Source organism: Lutra lutra, chromosome 10 (genome assembly GCF_902655055.1).
Source record: "Lutra lutra chromosome 10, mLutLut1.2, whole genome shotgun sequence".
Taxonomy (NCBI): domain Eukaryota; kingdom Metazoa; phylum Chordata; class Mammalia; order Carnivora; family Mustelidae; genus Lutra; species Lutra lutra.
This window is the reverse complement of record NC_062287.1, coordinates 25,495,324-25,520,883: the sequence shown is the minus strand read 5'-3', so window position 1 is coordinate 25,520,883 and position 25,560 is coordinate 25,495,324. Positions and strand designations below refer to the sequence as shown.

General features: G+C 38.4%; 1 protein-coding gene across 5 annotated transcripts in view; it reads left to right on the top strand.

Moving 5' to 3' along the window:
• Positions 1-3,702: 3,702 nt before the first annotated feature.
• The window catches only part of ZBTB44 (zinc finger and BTB domain containing 44), a 67,434-nt gene continuing 45,576 nt past the window's right edge, over positions 3,703-25,560 (top strand). For 4 of the 5 annotated variants that reach the window (XM_047691212.1, XM_047691217.1, XM_047691216.1 and 1 more), the window contains exon 1: positions 3,703-3,834. The gene's annotated coding sequence lies outside the window, so the exon portion shown is untranslated. Of the gene's footprint in view, positions 3,835-4,986; positions 5,041-25,560 lie in introns of all 5 variants that reach the window. The other variant, XM_047691213.1, reaches the window with a different exon arrangement.

Here is a 25,560-nt window from a genome sequence, read left to right as displayed (position 1 = left end):
AACCGAGACTGTACAGTGTTATAAAAGCCACACTGAAAGTTTGGGACTTTATCCTAAGAACAATAGGAAGCCAGCTGTTGTGCAATATGATCACTACGTGTTACCATTCTGGCTACCAGGTAGAGAATGAAAGGAAGAAAAGAGTGTATTTGAGAAACCAGAAGAGTGATATTATAATTCTCCAGGCATGAACTATTGGTATCTTAGATTAGGACGGTGGCAACAGGTTTGGACAAATTCAAGACTTGCTGACAGATTAGAACGGAGATGTAATAGAGTGACACAGATAAGATGACTTGCTCAACTGAGTGGACAGTGAGATGGAAATAGAAGAGGTGCAAATTTTGGGATGAGGGCAAGATTAGTTATTTTTCATATAGTTGGGATGATCTAATAAGAGTTAGCAAAGATGATTTGTGCAGTAATGAGCTCTCCTCCACTGAAATTATTCAAGTCAGACTAGAGAAGTTGTGGACTAAACAACTAAATTTCCATTCAGTTCTAAAGGTCTACTACAGGAAACTGCCATTTGCGCCGGAATCTGGTCCCCAAAACACCTCCTGGCAGAAATGAGCCATTTGCTGGAGCCTGAATTCCTCAGAACCATCTATACCCAGTTAATAATTAAAGTTCCTCGGGAGGTCTCCATTTATTTGTTTCACCTCTGTGAAGGATTCTGGTTTCATAAAATCCCACAGCAGTATTATTTAACTTAGTGTCAAAGAAAGGCCTACTGACTCCACCAACCCTAAGGCAAGTCTCTTCTAGCCCAGAAAGAAAAAGGTGGGAGGCTGCAGTAGCCACAGAAACTGACCCTGCCCAAAGCCAAAACACAGAGAGGGCTCCTACAAAATAAATCTCTGTATTTTTTTTTTTTTTCTCACGCCCTCTCCAAATACCCAGCACTGGGCCCTTAGGGCCCAACAGCCTGCCATTTGTTGGTTAACTGATCCTCCAGGCCTGGGGTGAAGGTGGGGTGAGAGGATGATGGAGCTTTTAAATGTAAAATTGAAAAGCCAAAAGGGAGGGAAAAGGAGAGGAGAGAAGAACAAATAACAAGGAAAGACTTTTGTGTGTGTCTCACCTCCGAAACAGCTGCTATCAGATACCCTTAAGAAATAGTAAAGATTTGGGGTGCCTGGGTGGCTCAGTGTGTTAAGCCTCTGTCTTTGGCTCAGGTCATGATCTCAGGGTCCTGGGATCAAGGCCCGCATTGGGCTCTCTGCTCAGTGGGGAGCCTGCTTTCTCCTCTCTCTCTCTATGCCTGCCTCTCTGCATACTTGTGATCTCTCTCTCTGTTTCAAATAAATAAATCTTAAAAAAAAAAAAAAGAAACAGTAAAGATTTACCTAAAGTCTTTTATTAACTGCCTTACCAAATGCCCTAAGAGAGGTAGATGGGGTTTGTTTGACTTTTTTAAAAAGATTTTATTTATTCATTTGACAGAGAGAGATCACAACTAGGCAGGCAGAGAGAGAGAGAGAGAAGCAGGTTCCCTGCTGAGCAGAGAGCCCAATGTGGGGGAGGGGGGCTGGGAGGGGTGTTGATCCCAGGACCCTGAGATCATAACCTGAGCTGAAGGCAGAGGCTTAAGCCACTGAGTCACCCAGGTGCCGCTTGTTTGACTACTTTATTCCCACCCTGATTCTTCTCCAGTTGTAATGTCGTGCTCACAGTCTAACACACACCCAAACCAGGGGTTCAAAACCTGCTCCTTCCAGAGCCTCACTCTGTCACCACCACCCCTCTCCTAAGGTAAGCCTTCCGCCTTCTTCTTCCCCTTCTGCAGATCTCACCACAAAACTTTCTGGGCCTAATTCACATCGTTCTGACTCTCCCCATCTCTGAAATGGAAATAATAAAAATCATGGTGGGAATAACAGTAAGACCTATACAGTATAGTTGCCGTGAGGATTAAACATTCTATATACTTGGGAATTTGTTGCAACTGCAAAGGACTGTAAATTAGATGTCGTTTTTATTGCCTTTATTTCTAAAGTCGAGTTCAGTTGTTAGAATTAGGGTGCCAGGATGCTTGGCCGCTCATCAAAGGGATTAGGGAAGGGGTTAATGTTAGATGTTGCCAAATGTTTCAGGGAAAAAAATCCACTCCACTTGAAGCAGGACGTCAACTCACCTTGCACAAAAAGCCCTTGGGAGAGAAGACTTTCGGTTTAAAAGCTGAAGGCGTGGGAAAACAAAGTACTCAAAGCAGACAGCCTGAGACGCTCTGGGCCTCCAGGCTGGCACCCTGGTCGCCTCCACGCACCTGGGGCGTTCTTCCGCCTGCGGTGAGCGCCTCTCCCACCGCCGGGTCTCAGTCCCGCCAGGTGTGGGGAAAAGGCTTAGAGCTCTGGAAGTTTTAACATTTTAAGAGATTCTGCAGTTGACCAAGAACTCTAAAATCCCCGAGACAGTACCTGTCACTTCAGGGTGCTCCACACGCTCCCCCCTCGGTAAGGCCCAGGAAAGTGATGGTGTAATAAAATGAGATTCGAGGTCGTGGAAAGAATAGGCATATATACGTGCCCCCGTGTTGGGGGGAATGAGATCGATTTGGGTGTTGATTTCTCCAGTCATTTCAGAACCGCACTTCCTGCCAGATCGCCCAGGGCAATGCTAGAACAATCTTAGGGCATTGAAAAAAATGCCAGTTCAAAAGGCGATTCAAAATCGGGGATACCGGCTGCGGGCCGGTTGTTTACAAAAAAGCGACCGCATCCCTCACGTGTTTGGCCACACATCTTCGCAGGCCTCAGTTTCCCAGTGTGAAAAATGGGCGGACTACCGGCCCACCTCCCTCACTGAGAGAAAGGGGCTGGGTGTTCCGGTTTCGTCCCGGCTAACAGAAACCACTTGAGAAACGAGGAGTTTCTTTCGTTTTCAGTTGAAAGGGGGGGGGGGATGCAATAAGCGTGAACCATGCTCAGAAATGCTTCTGTCAGTATAGGTGGGGAGCTGGCTGAGAAGAGGCTAGAGGAAGGCCAAACTGGGCAGTACTTCTGCCGCATATGAATGTAAATCCGCACGTGTGCACATACACAAACGCACACAGACGGTATCAAAATCCACGGGTTTATAAGGACAACTAACCTCCCACAGTTCAAGTCCCAAGGACCAGGAGCAGCCTCTTCTGCGCTTGCGCATTAACCGCGTTTTCGCCACCCCACCCCACCCCCCACCAACCCCGCTGGCGTCCCGCCCCCGAGCTCGTTCTGTCCCGCCCACTTTCCCTCCCCTTCCCCAGCCCGGCCGCCCGCGCAGAGCACTGTGGGACACAAACAAAGTGCCCCCAAACAGGCTGGAGTGAGCGGAGCGGCAACGGCCGCGGCGCCGGCCCGCACGCGCGCGGCGGCGGCTCCCTCCCAACCTCCCCCTCCCCTCCCCTCATTCCCCTTCCCCTTCCCCACCCCGCCCCATCGAGAAAACGCGAGCCGTCGCCGCGCTCCCCAAACCGCCGCCTACCTTCGGCCAACCGCCCCCAACGGCCGCAAGCGCGCGGCTCTCCGGGCCCCCTCGCTCCTCCCCTCAGGCCCCTCCGAGAGCCTCGGGTGCTTCCCTCCTGCCGCTTCGCCGTCTCCCACCTCCCAGGCACGCTGCTGGTTGTGCCGCCATGCCCCAGCCACAGGCTGTCCACGGGCCTAGGCGCGGCGGCCCGAGATAGGGTCCCCTCAGCCTCCCCGGGGAGGAGAGAGGCAGCGAGCCGCGCGCTCCGCCCCCTCCCCCCGGGCTGTCGCCGCCGCCGCCGCCGCCGCCGCCACCTCGCCGCCTCAGCCTGGCGGGGAGGAGGAGGAGGAGCACCAGGCCTCCGGGCCCCTGCACCGCCGCCCTCAGGTAATGGGGAGAGGGGGGCGAGCGGGCCGTTTGGCCCCAGAGGGGGCAATAACCAGCCACTCCTCGCCGCCAGTGCCCTCGGGGTGCGTCCGCCCAGGGACTGACACCACGCGTCCCCCATCTGGCGCTGGACGGAAAGGAAAGCCTGATCTTGTCACCCAATCCGCTCCGGGAGACACCCCATAGGGTCCCCACAGTGGCATTTAATCCTTCAAGGAGGAGACTAGCCTTCGGCCCCCCAGTTGGAAATCTCCCCGATCGTCCAGATGCTCCCCATCATTTGCATGCCCATTTGCCCAACACCCTAACCCAAAGAAGGCAGAGGTGTTACCTCTTCTCACCTGGTCGAACCGGAGACCTGTCCCCCCCCACCTCCCCCCACCCCCGTCTCCCCTGCTGCTTTTTCTCTGGTACTGGAAAGAAAAGGATGGCACTCTTAAAAAATAATAACAAACACCTCTTTTTCTTCGCTACCTGAGGATCACTCTGCATCTAGTCATTTTCTGCTGGCCTAGCCAGAAAATAAAGGGGTTACCTGCAAGTGAAATGACAAGTACATTAGAACTGATGAAAGGAAATCGCATCCTGTGAGTTCTATGAATCTTAACCAGAATTTAGAATAAAGATGAGTAATTGTGTACTTTATTGGAACTTACAGAAATGAAGACAAAAACTTAAGTTTTTTTCAACATGTAAATAAATCTGTTGAGGTCAGGAAAAAATTCTCTTCCACTTATTTTCTTACAGGTTTTTTCAGATACAGACTAACACCATAAGCACATAAACAATTTGATAGGATGGCAAATAGTTTGGCTTGGTAAAATTTTCGTGATTTCCTTTTGCCTAGGCTTTCAGTTAGAATTATTGGATTAGAAAAACTATTATATAAATCTTCATTTCCCTCATTACTTCACATTGACTGCCAGTGGATTAATAATATTTAATTGTACCTAATGTAGTTTCCTTATCACGCAATGTGAAAATAATGAAAGAAATGTTTTCCTGTAGTCTTGTATTTTAGGAAGATAACATTCATTGATTATGGAACCAGATTTACTTATTTTGTGCACTACAGGCATTTTACATATGTGATCTTATTTAATCCTCAGAACAACCTAATGATTTAGATACTATTACTTGAATTTTATATAGATGAGACAAATAACACAGCTAGAAGTGAAAATTGTACCCAGATATAATCGCAATGTAAGTATATTTCTGCTTTGCCTCTCAGTACAGGAACACTTTTTCAACTTTATTATAAAAAATTTATCTTAATGAAATTGAAAAAGAAATAGTGAATACTCCACTGTGCAGATTCAGTGAGTAACATTTATTGTTCCGTCCTCACTTCTCCCTTTCAGTGTCTCTGTGTGTGTGACCATTTGAAAGTAAGTTGCATACATCAGGACCCTCAACTATTTGAGCATGCATTTCCTAAAAATAAAGGACATTCTCCTACTTATCCCGAACATCGTTAACAACACCTTTCTAAATTAACAATCCATATGCAGATTTCCTCTTTATTCTAAAATCTCCTTGAGAAATTTGTCCTTTTCTGTATTCAGTCAAGATTAATGTATTGCATTTGATGATTATGCCTTTAGTCCCCTTTTAAAAGAATAATACCCATCTCCTTTTTTTTCTAACATGTAATTGACCAAACCAGTTGTCTTACAGAATGCTCCCGCATTCTAGATTTGTCTGTTTCTTCTTAGTGGCATTTAACTTATTCCCCAACCCCTTGAATTTTCTGTTACTGGAAGTTAGATCTAAAGAAAAACTCAATTAGCTAGATGTAAAACTTCCTTTGGCAAGAATAGGGGATACTATGTACTTCATACTGTTTCATAAACTGGTATATAATGTCAGATTGCTATACTATTAGTGATGCCAAATGACCAGTAAAGTGGTGACTGCCAAATCTGTTATAAGGGTGTGGTTTGCTGTTTGTGATTTGTACGTCATCTTGGGGTAATACTTGACACCAAGCAAATATCCTGTTTCTGGCCACCTTTTGCTTAGTGATTTTAACACTCTTGGTGGCTCTTGATTAAATCAGTTTTATGGAGATTAAAATGTAAAAAAGATTTCCTTCATTAGCTAGGGGTAAACTAAAGTTCTTCCTACAAATGTGCAGTAAGTGCTTAATTCCTTCCCCTTGATTATCAGTATTCAGAGAAAGGATTGGAGAAATAGTTACCCCAGTGGTTGCAAATGAGATTTTTTTCTTTCTTTCTTTCTTTCTTTTTTTTTTTTTTTTTTTTTTTTGCGGGATACACTTTGGACTCATGGTTTTTAGTGTATTTATTCATTTTTTTAAAATAACAGTCATTTTTCTTTTTGATCAGATTGTCCCAGATTTGGATAGTAGGAACCTTTTCAACCTGGCTCCTGTGTCCTTTTTTTTTAAACACTCCTGATTGCCATTCGAACATTCTTGGAGTGCTTTCAGGCACAAGATACCCAACGCTTACCTTGTTACTTTCTTTGTTCTAGATCTGGAATGGGCTGTTTATCTAAGGAGTCTTGGTTCTGTTTGATGAGAGAGGGTATATAGAAACCAAGATCAGGATGTGGATATATTCATTTTCATTGCTGCTGGAGTGTCATTGCTTCGAGATCCTTTCAGAGGAAAGAACTAAAAAATGGTTTTTTGCTTATTTGTTGAATAATTTATTTGTTTGTAATGATATATCCAGTTCAAATTTAACATAGCAGACTTTTCCTTAACTTCTTTGATTTTATATTTGTCTCTTAAATGAAAATCTTGGTGCATAATATGAAGGGTATATAATCAGAGTATTTATGGTGTTCAGAAGTCACTTGAAATACTTTTGTTTATTTAAACTACCAATTTGATACAGTTCATTTGTTTTATTATTTGGGGGTTTTCTTTATTTTTGAATATGTCAAATATATGGTTCAATACATAGTTCAAAAGACAACTATTTTTAAAAGTATGGTTAAAGAAGCCTCACCCAAATTAATTTTTAAGATGAAGTAGACCCTTTAGTATCTAATATATTCTCTTATGTTTTAACTGCAGAAGGCTTAGCAGTATGTTACTTCCTTGAAGTGATGTAGGAGTAATTTTAAATTTTGCAATTAGATTCTGATTCCTCTGGCAAAGAGAAAGAATTAAGACTAATCCTTGAAGGTGAGCAGAAAAATATATTTCAAGCTTCTGCACGCTTTACTTGAAAATCAAGTCTTTAAAGAGATATGGATATGGTGGAAGTTTTATGAATCCATCTACTTGTATGCCACAAAAAAACCTGACATACAGTATGTGGATATAAAAGGCATTTGGACATGTGATCAGTGACAACAACATGTTTTGTTTGGATTGGGCAAAATTTGATAGAAATTATAATTATGTGTTCAAATAAGAGTTTAGGAGGGAGCAGTGGTTGTCTAAAGTGGGCAGAGGACAGTTAGTTTATCTCAATCACCTACCACCCAGGTACTATAAAAAGAAAAAGATGCACCCCGTGTGTTTTCCTCTTTGTATGCTATCACTGCTTTGGGTAACAGAGTGAACATCAATTTCCTTCAGGGAGTGGAGTGGGAAAATGGAGAATGCCTGTGCTTTGGACCCATTCACTTATTCTGTCCTCAATCTCAGTAAAAAGAGATTTCCTAATATTAGAACACATCAAGTAAGGGGGGAAATGTCACAAACAATTGCATAGGTATGTATAACCACCTGACAGGTAGAACCAGTTGTGATAGAATGAAGGGGAAAATATACTAACAATAATTGCTAACATTCGTTGAACCCTTTCGGAAAGTCAGCATTGTACTAAACATTTTATTTAATTTAAATTTCATTTAGCATTTCATTTAAATTTCACATTAACTCTTTGATATGACTGCTAATATCTTATTTTGCAAGTAAGGAAACTGTAATCCAGCTTTCACACTCAAGTCTGTCTTCAGAATTAGCATTATACTTTCAGAATTAGCAAGATACTTTGGTATACCTCATAGCTAAATATAATGGGTAGTAAAATATATTTCATTGACTGTGAATTAAAGGAAGTACGTGACTGATGTTTGTCCTGTAGCAACACTGAAGATTGTATGCCAAGAGCCCCCAAGTGCCCCAAGTGCTTGTCATATCTATTACACATCCTTAGTATATCAGACTTTGCTTCAGAAACTGCATTTAGATACCATTTTAATAGGCATTTAAATAGTAGAGCATCACGACGCCTGGGTGGCTCTTGATTTCACCCCAGGTCATGATCTCGGGAGCATGTGATTGAGCCCCACTTTTAGCTTTGCGCTTGGCAGAGTCTGCGTGGGATTCTCTGTCTCCCTCTCCCCACCCCCCATTCCTGCCCCTACATAATCTCTCAATAAGTGGATAAAACTTTGCATAAGTGAATAAATAAGCATCAAAAGACAAGATGAATTGGTGGATGGATAGATACATGATAAAACAAGTATAATAACGTTAACGGTAGAATCTAGGTATGGTTATGCACATATTCACCTGTAAAATTCTTTAAATTTTGAACCATCTGAGATTTTTCATAATAAAATATCAGGAGTGATTAACAATATATTGTTATTATAAAATATTATTGATAGTTCTGTAAAAACCAGTAACATGCTATATCCTCTATGCCTACAGTGATTCTCTTAAATTTTTATTAAGTCTTCCTAGCCCTATAAAGGATAAAAATTGTCACCGAAACAGTCAAAGACTGTTGTAAAGGGGTTTACTTCATCAGTTCAGAGGCTCTTAATTAGGCTCCTTCCAGCTATAGTTTTTAGTATCTTTATAAATATTATATATATTAAATTTGTACATATACTTTTTCCCACCTATGATGTTCTGATACTTGGTAGACTGCTGTTGAGCATACTTTTCATGTAAGCTTTTTGGGCTGTTTTTACTTTAAATGCCTCACATTGATAAAAGAAACAGTTCTCAGTGTACCTAAGAATGATTGGGAGAAACTTATCCCCTGGTGGACTGAAAGCCACATTAGTTTTCTTTGTTCTTTATATTGGAAATGCATTGCCCCATTTTAGACAGTGAGCTGGAAGTCTATAGATTCTTAGTCATAGAATCTAAAATAATGCTTGTATACCTTAGATTTATATTATACTCCTGCTTGAAGGGCATATTGACTTACTACATTAATTTCTTCGCTAACATTTTTAGTGCCAAGGGTGACCTTAGCTAGCACATTTTTACATAACTGATTTTGGAGTAAATCACTTGAGTTGTATTGATAATTCTGTCTTAGAATAGTGAACACTGATAGATAAAACTTATTACTGTCTCACTCTTGGAGAAACAGAATCATCCTTGTTTCCACATTGAGTGTTCTTCTATTAGTAATTTTTTGGTATAGCTTTAAAAACGTGAAAATGTTTTATAAGTGATCAGTTTACAATGTCAGTTCTGTATTGCTATCCTACAGCAGTTAAAATGTATGTATTTCTATATGTTGAGGGAATTTGGTATTTATTTGGTTTCGATTGTTTTTGGTGCATTCAGCATAACTACAAATATCTTGGGTGGCATATGACCCAAGACTTTGAATCTCTGGAATCAAGATTTTGTAGAACTTCTACCCCTCTGACTTCTGAAACAACTTTAGATAATTATTTTTAAATTATTTCCTCTTAATTCAGATCTTAACCTAAGTGTCTGATCCTCACCTACGTTTAGCAAGCAAAAGCAAGCATATTTAGTACTAGTCTCTATTAAATATTGTACTTGTGCTCTCTGATAAAATTGAGAAATTTTTGGTCTAAACAAAAATAAAATAAAATGTTAGAGTTTCCAGGGCTTAAGCATACTTGTTTTGCTTCATTTCATTTTTCTCTTACTGCTGTTGTTTACTGGGGAAGGGGGGTGTTGTATAGTTTCTTTCTTCTACTTTTATTTTTTTCTCCTTTTTACATTTTGACTACCTCTATTCCCCCGCCCCTCCCCCCCTTTTTTTTTTTGTCTCTTTGCTTCTCCTTTCAGCTTTGGATCTTCCAACACTGCTCATTTCCTTTTTTGTAGCTTTTGTAGCACAGTTGCTTTATTTTTGATGCCTTTTCCATGCCTTATAAAACTATACAAACCATACCTGTATGAGAATTATTTCTATTTACAGGAATTACTGCCTCTCTTTGTTTTTTTATTGTTTCTTCCTCGTTTCTTCTTCTTCCTTCAGTTAGGTTTACTTAGCTTTACTTTGAGAGCTAGCACAGCATAGTGTTAAAAGCACCCACTGGGTTCACATCTTGACTCTTAAACTTACTGTATGTGGTTTTGGGCCAGTTTCCTTAACTTATTTGTGCTTCGTTTTCCTTACCGGTAAAATGAAGATACCAAAGTGATACCTATCCCAGGATTGTGTGAAAATTAAATTATTTAATATGTAAAAATACTTAGAACAATGCTTGGTGTATATTGAGTACTATATAAGTATTAAGTATTAAGATTATTTTTCTTTAAAAAAAAAAAAAACTAGTTCAAAGCCATAGATTATTTTTTGGCAGTTTATTGAGATAAAACTAAAAAGCCGTAGGTTATTGCCACTACAAATTTGTGATCTCCCAATTTTATTTGGGTCTTCAGTACCTCCTAGCCATCATTATGGGGTTTTTTCTCTACATTTTTCTCATGTTTCATTTTCCTCAAAATTGTACTTTTATCTCTTCTCTTCTCAGCAGTCTTCCTCTACCTGTAGTTTCAAAGAGAAATAACATAAAAGCCAAAGCTATCAGACAAGAACTCTCACTACTTGTCACCACCCTCCTATAAACTTAACTGTAACTGCACCTTTCCTTTTCTCTTTTTTCCTATCACTGGGTCTCCTTCTGTTTAAGGCTAATTTTTTTTACTCATGCACTGAATCTAGTTTCTCCCTACGCTGGGACCTTGTGCTGTCTATTATCGCTGTTTCCTCTGTCTTTAACTTTTCCTTCTTCTCTGAGTCTTTCCAACCACTGTCAAAACATTCTATATTTTACTATAATAAAAACAATATATCTGGGGAGGAAACATTCTCTAGTTTCTCCCATTCTATAAAAATGCCAGTATCCTCCCGTGAGCCCTTATTTCCCTCCAACTAACTCCCTTGCTCTATCTTTAGAAACAGACTTCTTCAGATTGAATTGTCTTTACCTACAGTTTTCACTTCCTCATATCGGTATACTCTTTTTCTTTGTTGCAGTCTGACTCTACTATGTGCTGTTATAAGATCATCAGTATTCCTTGTGGCTAAATCAAATAGACTGGTTTATATCTTATTTGACCTATCAGCAGCATTTGACACTGACAACCACTCCTTGAAATACTCTGCACTCTTGGTTTCTGGAACATTCTACCTTCCTGGTCCTTCAGAATAACTTTTTTCCAGATTTTCTTTTTGCTGCCTCCCACCGTCTTTTTCCTCCTCTTGCTTTCCTTGATCATTTTAGCTAAAAGTTTATCAATTTTGGATCCTAGCTAATGATTCTCTTTAAAGGACCATTTGGGCTTGAATTTGTTCTGGGTATGTTTCCTACTCACTTTATGTCTGTGCTTCATTTCCTTATGTTTGTTTTGAGCTTGCTTTGCACTCTTTCTAGCTTCTTAAAGTAGAACACTAGGCCATTGATTTTTTTTTTTAATTATAGTGAAATACAGCTTTAAAGACTTCTTACCTTAACTATTTTAAGTGTACAGTTCGATGACATAAAATACATTCACGCTCTTAATGCAACCATCACTGCCATTCATCTCTAGAACTCTTCATCTTGCAAAACTATAACTCTGTACCCATTAAACAGTAACCCCCATTCTCTTCCCTTCCCAACCCCCTGGCACCCCTTCTACTTTTTTTTCTGTGAATTTGACTACTCTCTAAACCTCATATTGGTATTAGACAATGTCCTTTTGTGACTGGTTTATATCATTTAGCATAGTTATCCTTAGGATTTATTCATATTGTAGTGTGTATCAGATTTCCTTCATTTTTAAGACTAAATAATATTCCATTGTATGTGTATACCATATTTCCTTTATCTTCCGTTGATGGACACTTGGAATACCTCTACCTTTTGGCTATTGTGAATAATGGTTCCATGGATATTTGTGCACAAAAAATGTTCATGTGCCTGCTTTCATTTCCTTAGGGTATATACTCAGAAGTAGAATTGCTGGATAATATGATATTCTATTAAGGTTTTTTTTTAAGATTTTATTTATTTATTTGACAAGGAGAGACACAACCAAGGAGGGAACACACAAGCAGGGGGAGTGCTTCCAGCCAAGCCAGGGAGGCTGATGCGGTCCTCCATCCCAGGACCCTGGGATCATGACCTGAGCCAAAAGCAGATGCATAACAACTGAGCCACACAAATGCCCCTCTATTTTTTAAGTGTTTTAGGAACCCCCATACTGTGTTCCACAGTGGCTATACTTAATACTCCCACCAACAGTGCACAAGGATTTTTTTCTTCCACATCCTCACCAACACTTGCTACTTTTTGTGTGTTTTGTTGTGTTTTATTTTATTTAATAAGAACCATTCTGGTGGGTAGGAGGTGGTAGGTGTGTGATTATAGGCCACTGATTTTTAGACATTCTTTTCTAATATATGTATTGAAAACTATAAATATTACCCCAAGCAATGCTTTAGCAACATCCCACAAATGTTAATGATGTATTTTAATTATTACTCAGTTAAAAATACTTTCCAGTTTCTTTTATTGATTCCTTCAGTCAACATGTGAATTATTTCAATATTTTGTTTCCAAATATTTGGGGTTTTCTTGATAACTCATTGATTTCTAATTGTATGTGTTTATGTATGGTGAAAGAACATTTTCTTTTTTTTTTTTTCCTTTGAGAGAACATTGTGTGCATTCATTCATTTAAAATTTGTTAAGATTTGTGTTAATGGTCCAGCATATCTGTCTTGATGAGCATACTGTGTTGTACTTGAAAAGAGTATGTATTCTGCTCTATAAATATCAGGTCAAGGTGGTTGATGGTATTATTCAGATCTTTTATGTCTTTAGTGACTTTGGAGTAGGAGCTAGTTCTGTCAGTTATTGAGAGGGATATTAAAAGTTCCAAGTATTATGGTGTATTTGTCTTTCTCCTTAACTCTGTCAGTGTTTACTGCTTATATTTTAAAGCATTGTTATTAGGTGTGCACACATTTCTTACTGTTATACACTTCTGTCTCCAATAATATTTTTGTCTTGAAGTCTGTCTGATAATAAAAATAGGGAACTCAGCCCACCTGTCTTCATTGTTTGCATGGTAAATCTTCTAACATATCTGTGTCCTCTTATTTATTTCTTAAAAGAGCATACAGTTGGGCTTGCTTTTTTATTCCTATTCTGCCTTTTAGTTGAAATGTTGAGCCCATTAAAATTTAGTGTAGTTAAATCAAGTCCAGAATCAAATTGTTGGCAGGGTTGGTTCCTTCTGAGGGAAGGAACCTATGAGGAATATCCTATGCCGTTCTCTTTGCTGCTATTAGTGCCATGACTTCTGGCAGTAGGTCTCCAGGCTTTACTTGATGTTCTCCCTGTGTGTCTGTCTTCATTCAAATATCCCCTTTGTGTAAGGACATCATAATTACCTCATTTTTTAAAAAAAGATTTTATTTATTTATTTGAAAGAGAGAGAATGAGCAGGGGAGAGGCCAGAGGGAGAAGAAGTTGAGTCCACTGTGTGGCTTGATCCCAGGACCCGGGATCAGGACAAGAGCTGAAGGCTGACGCTTAACCAACTGAGCCACTCAGGTGCCCCCCCAGTTACCTCATTTTAACTTGATTACCTTTGTAAAGAGCCTGTTTCCAAATCAAGTAACATTTTCAGGTACTGGGGATTATATTAATCATATTGGGGGGGGACTACAGTACAATCCATAATAAGACACATTTAAAGTTGGCAGCAATGTGAAGGCCTGTTGGGTAGAGTCACTGTAGTTGTGTTTCTAAAGGAAACACATTGAAACTCTGAGTACTTGATGTGAGTGCTTAAAAACTCTTTAGGGAAGAAAAGAAATCTCTTTAAATGCTAATTAGCTAAAACGGACTTGAATTTAACTTTCTCATGTAAGGATCCCAACTTTCTCGTGTAAGGATCCCAAAGAGCGAATAAGATCTGTCCTTTCTTTAAGCTTGCTTTCTAAAAATAATGAATTGATATTAACAGCTGATATTCCTTACATACTGTGATTGAATCCTTATGAATGGCAACATGATGGGATAGGAGGAAGGGACTATGAATTTGAATTTTATAGTCAAATAGACTTCTGTTCAAATCCTGATTTTATTATTTATTTATAGGACAAAGGGCAAGTTAATTGTACCTTTGATTTCCTCATTTATAACTGGATTTTTAAATCCCTTTCTCAGAATCATGAGCCCAGAGTGAGATAAAGACACCTGGTGAATTACTCAATATATATTAACTAATCTTCCCTTAATGTAAAAATTAACAATCAGCATGAGTCTGGCTACAAGCAATGAGAGGAAATTCTAATAGTTCAGTTACTGGTTTAACTGATTTATTAAATCCTGGTAAATCTCAGTCTCTTTCTTAAACTCTGAAGTGATTAAAATCGTTGATTAAAAAATGGCTAGTTGTAAAAGTTAAATGATTTTTTTTTAATAGCTCAGATACAGTGATCCATCTGAAATTCTTCCTGAAAACTTAATAAACACTTAAGGAAGACCCGTGGGAAATAAACCATTGTCAAATTAAAGATCACATACACTTTTATTACTGTTCAGAGAAAGTAAAAGTATGTTCTCAAATATGAGTACTCAGTGTGAATCTATTCTAAAAAGTATACTTCCTTTCATAGAAGAATATATATTTTTGCTTTAGAACAAAATTTAAAATTGTGGTACTGTAATACTTGTAAAAAATTAATTCTTAATGATAGTGAAAAACATTTTAACTTAATAACTTTCTAGAGAGAGAAGAAATTGAGTTGCAATTTTCACTAGTTCACTTACATACATTTTCTGTGTAGTTTTAGCATGAAATTTTTTTTATAAACATATAATGTATTATTAGCCCCAGGGGTATAGGTCTGTGAATTGCCAGGTTTACACACTTCACAGCACTCACCATAGCATATACCCTCCCTAATGTCCATAACCCAACCACTCTCCCCCAACACCACCCCCCCCCCACCCTCAGTTTGTTTTTATGACATTAAGAGTCTCTTATGGTTTGTGTCCCTCCCAATCCCATCTTGTTTCATTTATTCTTTCCTACCCCCCAAACCCACCACGTTGCAGCTCCACTTCCTCATATCAGAGAGATCATATGATAGTTGTCTTTCTCCAATTGACTTATTTCGGTAAGTATAATACCCTCTAGTTCCATCCACGTTGTTGCAAATGGAAAGATTTCATTTCTTTTGATGGCTAGCATGAAATTTTTAACTTGAGTTATGGCTCTTCTGGGTTTTTTTTGTTTGTTTTATGGCTCATCTGTTCTTAAACTTTGCATGTCGTATATGTTAAACTCTAATTTATTCAGCATTTTTTAAGTGCCCTCTCTGTGTTAGGGAGAATATACACAGAATACATATAGCCTCAGCCTCTCATGTAGCATGTGGGTCCGTAAGACCACAAGATCTACAAACAGTTGATTGCCTGTTATACATAAACTACTGATGTAGAGCAGTGGTTCTTTTGTGGCCATAAGGGATGCCCAGTGAGAATCACTGCACTATAATAACCAGTGTTTCTAGTAAGAATATAATAGGTAAATGGTATAGAAGCAGAAATGATGATACACCTCCAGGTGTATCCAAATGAAGACTTTGCATAAATGTTCATAGCAGTTTTACTTGTAATATCCTCAAACTGGAAATAACTCAAAAGTCTGTCAACAGTTAAATGAAAAACAGATTCTAATATATCTATACAATAGAATAGTACTCAGCAGTAAAAGGAATAAAAATTCTTGAGCCCAACAATGTGGATGAATCTCAAAATAATTTTATCCAGTGAAAGAACCCAGATAAGTAATAAAGTCTGTATTGTATAATTCTGTTATATAAAGTTCTGGAAAATGCAGCTAATTTAAAATGAAAAGCAAATAATTAGTTGCTACAGAGGACTAGGAGGGAAAAATTGCAAAAAGACACAAAGAAACTTCTAGGGATCACAGAAGTTTTATCTTGATTGTGATGATGTATATGTCAAAACTAGTCAACTTGTACACTTTATATGGAATTTATTGTACATCAGGTATATCCCAAGTACTTACAAAATGTGTTTTAAAGAACACAGGTATGATCAATTTCATTAATATATTAGAATTGTTCCTGGGGAATAAGCCCTGGTAAAACCTAAGTTGGCACTCTATCAAATGCCAAATGCAGCATTGATTAATTTAAAGTTAGGACAGGATTTAATTAAAGTCAGAGTTCCTGATTTGGAGCCCCTGTTAGGCTACTTATTTTCTTTGATGCTATTTTTCTTCATCTTCAAAGGGGGTTCCTCATATATTTCACAGGTTTTTAAGATCCAAAGAATATATATTTGAAAACACATTATAATCTGAAAAGTACTATACAAATGAGAGGTATTGCTGGCATCTAGGGTAGAAGGAAGAACAAGTATAGTATTTGACCTGTTGAGACTGATAAGGAGGGGATTCTAAGAAGGGACCAGAGGTAGGGGAAGTGGAAATGTGTGTGATATATTTTGAGAAAAATCAAAATCAGTTTGAAGCAAAGAGTTGATGTTGGAGAGTAGAGAGGAAAAGACAGCAGCCTTAAAAATGTAATAGAGTGGATGGAGCACCTGGATGGCTCAGTCGTTAAGCATTTGCCGTCAGCAAAGGTCATGATCCCCCATAGTCCTGGGATCCAGTCCCACATCGGGCTCCCTGCTCTCCAGGAAGCCTGCTTCTCCCTCTCCCACTCCCTCTTCTTGTGTTCCCTCTCTCACTGTGTCTCTCTCTGTCAAATAAATAAGATCTTAAAAAAAAAAAACAAAAAAAAAGTAATAGAGCGGAGAGAATATGAGACAAAAAGATTAGCATCAGGATATAAATTGTTATTTACCAGCCCTATGGCTTTAGATAAGTCACTTATTCTCTCTGCTTCAATTTCCTTACCAGCGTAAAGGGAGGATAATCCACCTTATCTCAAGGATTTATATATTGAAATCAATATCATATGTATATAAAAGTGCTGAAAAGAACAAAGTGTACTGTATAGGGTTTGTTTCCTGAGATAAGGTGTGAAGTGGTAAGTACTGGACTTATATGATTATATTTTAGAGAATATTTGAACAATGGAGAATATCTGAATAATGGTGAAGGATTAATTCAGGATTGGTGAGACTGAAGAGAGGGAGAACAGTCAGGATATTTAAGTAGTCCAAAGCAATGGTTAATGGAGAAAGGAAAAGATGGATATGAGATAGGTCTTAGAGACCAAGGCTGTGTTAGGCGGAAAAGAGAAAGATAGAAATTGTATTTGTTTCCTGTGGCTGTTGTGTTATAGATGTCATGAGCTGGATGGCTTAAAACAAACGTATTCTCTCAGGGTTTTGGAGGCCAGAGGTTCAAAGTCCATATCACTGCTTTGAAATGAAGATGTTGGCCGGCACTCTTTCTGAGTGGCTTCCATGTGGTTCTGGGGGAGAATCCATTCCTTGTCTCTTCTCTCTTCTGGTGACTGCAGGCAGTGTATGGTTTGTAGCCACATCACTCTGTTGCTCCATCTTCACATCACCTTCTCTGATACGGGTGTCAGAGAAGAAGTTCCTTTTACTTCTTAAGGGTGCTAACGTTTGTATTTAGGACCACCTGAACATTCCAGGCAATCTCCGTATTCCAAGATTCTTAATCTACCTGTGAAGTCTTCATCATAAAAGTAACATTTGCAAACTCCAAGCATTAGGACATAGATATATTGGGGGGGTGACCTTTTTAAGTCTGTTGCAGAAGTTATAGATGAATTTTGCTTCTTTGGATTGGTGGTATCATTGGCCACAGAACTTCAAGAGGAAGAGTACATAGGTGAGGAATGATGATGAATTCAGTGACCTGTTGAAGTACCTGTGGGGCATCTGTATGTGAATATTCATTTTGTTTTTCAGAAAATCTTGAATCACGTGACTTAAACATTAAAGACATTTATTATTTCACACAAAACCAACAAGAAATCCTGGAGTAAGGTAGCTTCAGAGTTGGTTATTCATAGCAATTCAGTGACATCATCAAGAATCAAGTTCTCAACTTTTTGCTTTGCCATCTGTAGGCTGTCTCCTTATGGTTCCAAGATGGCCCACATAATTCTAGGCTTGTGTGCTTGTTTTTTGTGGTTTCTTTGCTTGTTCTAATCAGCTAACCCCTGAGGCTCTCAGCAAGTTCTATTCTTCTTAGGTAAGCCTTTTTCTTGAGTGTGTTTTACCTACATGGAACTATTACATCTACATTGCACATTTGTTGAAGCAGATCCTCCTGATCCTCCCCTCCACACACACATGACGTATGACATTCCTTTATGATTATCTTAAGTGACCGTGGATTTTACTACTTTTGATATGCAGATTTGAAGATAAGGAAGCATCTTTTTCCGGTCTGGGTGAGAAGTTTAAGCCTCCGATTCACCTCGCTTAGCCTTTAAGTTCTGGTCTGCACATTTCTAACCATCTCTTAATTTAACGTTAAACTTAAAGTAGTGGTTAATGTGGTGTGGGGACTCTCCTGGCAATCCCCAGAACCTTTCAGAGGTTTGTTTGTTATTTTCATTCTTATTCTCACACTATTCCGTGGAGTTTTCAACAGACTGAATGCAGATGCAAAAATAAGAATTCAGCTTATATTATAAGCCAGACTTTAAGCTATTTACAAAATCAGTGCCACTCTTGCTTTTTCTTTTTTTGGTCTGAGAATGTAGTTTTTAGAAAAATATGTTGTGTCAACACATAATGGGCTTATTATTTTTAAAGGAATCAATAATTATTTTTTACATATCTAACTTCTGATTTATATATGGTAACCATGAACAAAAGCTATTTGGGATGCTCAGTGGATTTTAAGAGTGTACAGGGGATCCTGAGACTAAAGAGTTTGAAACCTTGCCCTCTAGTGCAGATGGTATTTTAACCATATACTCAAAAGTTCTTCCATTTCTCCAATTACATCAGTTAATCACATGGATATAGCATCTTCATATGTTACAGGATTTGTTGTATTTCAGAATCATTCATACTATTCAGTGATGTATTCCATTCATGGGGGCAGCATGCTTTCTCATTCTTCATTAATATGTTTATCTCAGCATTTTATTTCCACCATAGTCATATACCTCTGTTTATAATTTTTTTTAAAGATTTTATTTATTTATTTGACAGAGAAATCACAAGTAGGCAGAGAGAGAGGAGGAAGCAGGCTCCCTGCTGAGCAGAAAGCCCGATGTGGGGCTCGAACCCAGGACCTGGGATCATGACCTGAGCCGAAGGCAGCGGCTTAACCCACTGAGCCACCCAGGCGCCCAGATTTTATTTTTTTAAGTAACCTCTACACCCAGTATAGTGGAGCTCAAACTTAATAACCCCAAGATCAAGAGTCACATGCTCTACCAACTGAGCCAGCCAGGTGCCCCACATACCTCTGTTTATTAATATGCTTTCAGCATTCTTCTGCTTTTTATGCTTATTGACCATGCTGAATTTAATAGTATCCACAACCACAAATTAAGCTCAGAGAGAGCAAACTAAAGGAAATGAGAGAGCAAAGACTTAAATGGCCATGCAGGACCTTTTTTAACATTCTGGAGTATAACTTTGATTTATCAATAAATGTTCATCAGTAGAAAGTATATGTAATTTTTCCAAATTTATCTATGAAGGGACAGTAGCTGAGAGAAGATTTCCAGGTTTTGACAGGAGGTGAGGAGGTGAATCAAAAATGAGTACTAGATTAAGCTCTGGGTGACTAGGCAATTGAAAGTATCCATCATTAACAAAATTAGAAATTTTGCAGTGGGGTATCAATTGAAATTTAAGTTCAGTTTTAAGTGGTAAATTTGAAACAAGACAGACACATTCAGAGGGAATTGTGTAGCACTCTAGCTGGTCATTAGAAGCCCAGAATTGAAGTTCAGGAAGAATGATGGAATTAAGAGATTAAGATTAATTCATACAGAGTTGATAGAGTCCAAGATCTGTCAATAAGGTTAGCTCATCTACTACTCAGTTCTGTACATATTGTAATAATACTGTGTGCCAGGCATTGGGTGCTTTCCATATTCTTAATCTCATTTAACCATGATTAAGATCTAGATCTGTCTGAACTACAAAGCTTCCTAGCACACATGCTTTCTCCAGGCAACATCTAATATATTAATTGGTAACAATTTAATATAGTGAAGTAAATAAAACTTAATTATATATGAGGTGGAGAAATTTGTTTAATTATATATGAGGTGGAGAAATTTGTTATTGGATTTGGGCAGTGTGAAAAACTATAATTTAATTAATTAACCTGTACTATGTCAAAAGTACTATTAACCTGTACTATGTGAAAAGACATCATATATCCTTAGAGCAGTCTTCTGTAGTTCAAAGAGACAGAGGTACTAAGAGTATTTATTGACATATCTATAATTAAAAACCTCAATAGCAATTGAGTTAGCAGGACTCTTGGGTGGCTCAGTTGGTTAGGCATCTGCCTTCAGCTCAGGTCATGATCCCAGAGACCTCGGATCAAGTCCCACATCAGGTTCTCTGCTTAGCGAGGAGTCGTCTTCTCCCTCCCACTCTCCCTCTGTGCTCCTCCCTACTCTCAAATAAATAAATAAAATATTTTTTAAAATATTTTTAAAAAATGAATTAGGATGTGAGATATATAAATTGTGCTAGTAAGTTTTTTTGTTTTGTTTTTTTAATTTGACAGACAGAGATCACAAGTAGGCAGAGAGGCAGGCAAAGAGGTAAGCAGGCTCCCCGCAGAGCAGAGAGCCCGATGTGGGGCTCCATCCCAGGACCCTGGGACCATGACCCGAGCCGAAGGCAGAGGCTTAACCCACTGAGCCACCCAGGCACCCCATTGTGCTAGTAAGTTTATTAAAAATTCAAATTAGTGTTTTTAAAAGGCTTTATTGTAGATTTTTATATTTATAGATTGAAAGTTGCAACTATAGACATATTTTCCTGAGACATTCGGATCATCAAAATAGGCTACGTTAGGTTTTCACAGTTACTTTTTCTCTATAGGTTGTTTTACAGCAAATACTACACCTAAGATTCGGCTTTCAAAATTCTGGCTCAGTAGCAATTTTTTTTCAGACATCATTTTGTTACAGAATTTGTCTGACTTTGTATCAGTTGACAATTTAGAAAGGTGTTTACTATAAGGAATCTTAACTTTTTCCCATCCTACTCTGGTTTTTTTAGTTGTATAAAAGCAGTTTGTTACTTTTAGGATAGTTGATTACTAATTTGAACAGATCGAATGTGAGTTCTAGAAGTAGTAAGATAAAAATTTTATTAACTGTTCTTACACTACTATTCTTACAATATTAATCAAATCAATGGAAAGAATATTTGTCATAATGTAGTAGTTCTAGCTCCTGGTCCTGCTTTTAAATGTGATTTTTGTACCAAAGCAGTGGATTCCCAAGAATGGAGTAGTCTGAGTCCTATCCCCATTTTCCATTAAGTTACTGACTTTGTTAGTCTTTCTGGACTATTTTAAAAAGAATGGTATCTGGCACCTGATAAGTATTTTGAACTAAAAAACTTCTTAAACTGCAAATAATCTAATATCCCTTTCATCTTCAAAATTCAGATCCCTTCACTATATTTCTGAGGGTTTTTTCTCAGCTGAGGGGGAAAAAAATGCCTCATTTCAATCTATTCCTCCATCTTTTATCTCTTTAACTTCTACGATAACATTCGGGGCACAAATAATACTTGTTATTATAAATATTATATATTATCATATATGTTATAGATATTATAGTTTAAAAAAATACATGTACAGTAGCAGTCCCAGAGTCAAACCTCTGTCCGGCATATGGTTCCTCTGTAGACAGTAGTCACTATATCAAAATGCAGTATTTCTCCACAGTCTGTCTACAAAGACTAGTAATCTCCAGAGTTCCTATAGGAAGTCCTGTTCTTGACCAACTATAGTCAGGGTCCTCAAAGGAGCAGATCTTACCAGAGGTTTTGTGATTGTTACCTCTTTTTGTCCATTGTGAGTTACCGCTGGAGCTTAAGGAATGGGGCTTCCATGGCTCTTATGTAAAGAACTTTTACTAAGGTATAGTACGATTAATAATTGTGACAATTATGAATTACCAGTTTGTGATTATTATGGTTACTTCAATTTTATTTTATCCGTGAATATCTGCTTCAGGGGTACAGGTCTGTGAATCATCAGTCTTACACAGTTCACAGCACTCACCATAGCACATACCCTCCCCAATGTCCATTACCCAGCCACTCTATCCCTCTCCTCCAACCCCCCAGCAACCCTCAGTTTGTTTCCTGAGATTAAGAGTCTCTTATGGTTTGTCCCCCTCCCAATCCCATCTTGTTTCATTTTTTCCCTCCCTACCCTGCCTCTCAAATTACTAACATCAGAGAAATCATATGATAATTGTCTTTCTCTGATTGACTTATTTCACTTAGCATAATACCCACTAGTTCTGTCCATGTCATTGCAAATAGCAAAATTTCAGGTTTTTTGATGGCTGCATAGTATTCCATTACACACACACACACACACACACACACACACACACATCTTTATCCATTCATCTGTTGATGGACATCTAGGTTCTTTCCATAGTTTAGCTATTGTGGACATTGCTGCTATAAATGTTTGGGTATGCGTGCCCCTTTGGATCACTACATTTGTATTTTTAGGGTAAATACCCAGTAGTGTGATTGCTGGGTCATAGGGTGGCTCTATTTTCAACTTTTTAAGGAAACTCCATACTGTTTTCCAGAGTGGCTGTACCAGCTTTGCATTCCCACAAACAGTGTAGGAGGGTTCCCCTTTCTTCACATCCTCGCCACCATCTATTGTTTCCTGACTTCTTAATTTTAGCCATTCTGACTGGTGTGAGGTGGTATCTCATTGTGGTTTTGATTTGTATTTCCCTGATGGTGAGTGATGTTGAGCACGTTTTCATGTGTCTGTTGGCCATTTGTATGTCCTCTTTGGGGAAATGTCTGTTCATGTCTTCTGCCCATTTCTTGATTGGATTATTTGTTCTTTGGGTGTTGAGTTTGATAAGTCCTTTATAGATTTTGGATACTAGCCTTTTATCTGATATGTCATTTGCGAATATCTTCCCCATTCTGTCAGTTGTCTTTTGGTTTTGTTGACTTTCCTTTGCTGTGCAAAAGCTTTTGGCCTTGATTAAAGTCCCAGGAGTTCATTTTTGCCCTTGCTTCCCTTGCCTTGGCAGTGTTTCTAGGAAAAAGTTGCTGCAGCTGAGGTTGAAGAGGTGGCTGCCTGTGTTATCCTCAAGGATTTTGATGGATTCCTTTCTCACATTGAGGTCTTTCGTGCATTTTGAGTCTATTTTTCTGTGTGGTGCAAGGAAATGGTCCAGTTTCATTCTTCTGCATGTGGCTGTCCAATTTTCCCAACACCATTTGTTGAAGAGACTTTTTTCCATTGGACATTCTTTCCTGTTTTATCTAAGATTAGTTGATCATAGAGTTGAGGGTCCATTTCTGGACTCCCTGTTCTGTTCCATTGATCTATGTGTCTGTTTTTGTGCCAGTACTATACTGTCTTGATGATTATAGCTTTGTGATAGAGCTTGAAGTCTGGAATTGTGATGCCGCCAACTTTGGTTTTTCTTTTTCAACATTTCTATGGCTATTCGGGGTCTTTTCTGGTTCCATATAAATTTTAGGATTATTTGTTCCATTTCTTTGAAAAAAATTGATGGTATTTTGATAGGGATTGCATTAAATTTGTAGATTGCTTTAGGTAGCATAGACATTTTCATAGTATTTGTTCTTCAGTCCATCAGCATTGAACGTTTTTCCATTTCTTTGTGTCTTCTTCAGTTTCTTTCATGAGTATAGTTTTCTGAGTACAGATTCTTTGCCTTTTTGTTAGGTTTATTGCTAGGCATCTTATGGTTTGGGGTGAATTGTAAATGGGATCAACTCCTTAATTTGTCTTTCTTCTTCTGTTGGTGTATAGAAATGCAACTGATTTCTGTGCATTGATTTATATCCTGACACTTTACTGAATTCCTGTATGAGTTGTAGCAGTTTTGGAGTGGAGTCTTTTGGGTCTTCCACATAAGTATCCATGAACAAATTAATGAGGATAAGTGAGCAAAGTATGAACTATACATCCATATTGCCTATAAGCAAGAATGATAAAATGAAAAAAATTGCAGTAACATAACATACAGTGTAATTCTATAAATTTTATCTACATATGTGCTTGCCTTTTAAGTATCTGTGGAAAGGGTCAGAAAAAAATCAAGATTTCTTAATGTCAGAGCTTAGTTTTTATAGGTGAGATTGAACACACTCATTTTCTTTACATAAAAATGAATTTTTAAAATATATTAAATAGATGAACTCATTTCTTAAACACTTCATAAAATCCGTTTGAGAATATCCTCCCAAAATTAAATCTGTGCTGCTATTTGCCTTTTGCCTTTATTCCCTGCAGCTCTTTTGAGTGTCGTCAAAAATCTGGCCTTGCCACAGAAAAAGTTTTAGAAATACTTATGTGGTTGCACAGTAGCACATATGTGAGGATTCCATTTATATGTGGGTTTATTTAATGCCACTGAACTGTATACTTAAAAATGATTAGAAGGGCAAATTTTCTACATTGTACACAATATTTTTTAAAAATCTAGCCTTGCCCCTGGAGGTATATCACACCATGTGAACAATTGTTATATTTGTTACAGTTACATAAATTAATTAAATACTGATGATAGGGGCACCTGAGTGGCTCAGTCATTTAGCATCTGCCTTCAGCTCAGGTCATGATTCCAGTGTCTTGGGATCGAGCCCTACATCAGGCTTCTTGCTCAGTGGGAAGCCTCCTTCTTCCATTCCCACTCCCCCTGCTTGTGTTCCCTCTCTCATGGTCTCTCTCTGTCAAATAAATAAATAAATCTTTTAAAATAAATAAAATACTGATGATAATTGCCAACTTTGAAAAAGAAATATGAACAGTTTAAAGCAGTAGCCACCCTCACTTAGGATAATACAGGAGAAATACCAGAACTTCATGGTTGTGATAACTTCCATCAAATGATTTAAGTATTAGAAGGCTATGGAACTAGATGACCTCCAGGATTCCTCTCTACCTGGAGATTGTTTGAATTTGAGAGTAAACATAAGTTTCTTTAATTAAAATTGAAAACCCATGGAAACAAACCAAATGTCCCATCAGTAGGTGAATAAAATGTGTATACATACAATGGAATGGAACCTTTAAAAAGAAAGTAAATTGATACCTGCTACAACATGGATGAACCTTAAAGACATGCTAAACAAAATAAGCCAGTCACATAAGGACAGATATTGGATAATTCCATTTATATGAGGTACCTAGAATAGTCAGATTCATGGAGCCAGAAGGTAGAAGGGTGGTAACCAGGAGCTGGATAGAGAATGAGATGTATTGTTTAATGAATACTGACTTACAGTATGGATTGATATAAAAGTTCTAGAGATGGGTAGTGATGATAGCTGCACAGCAGCATTAGTGTACTTAAGGCC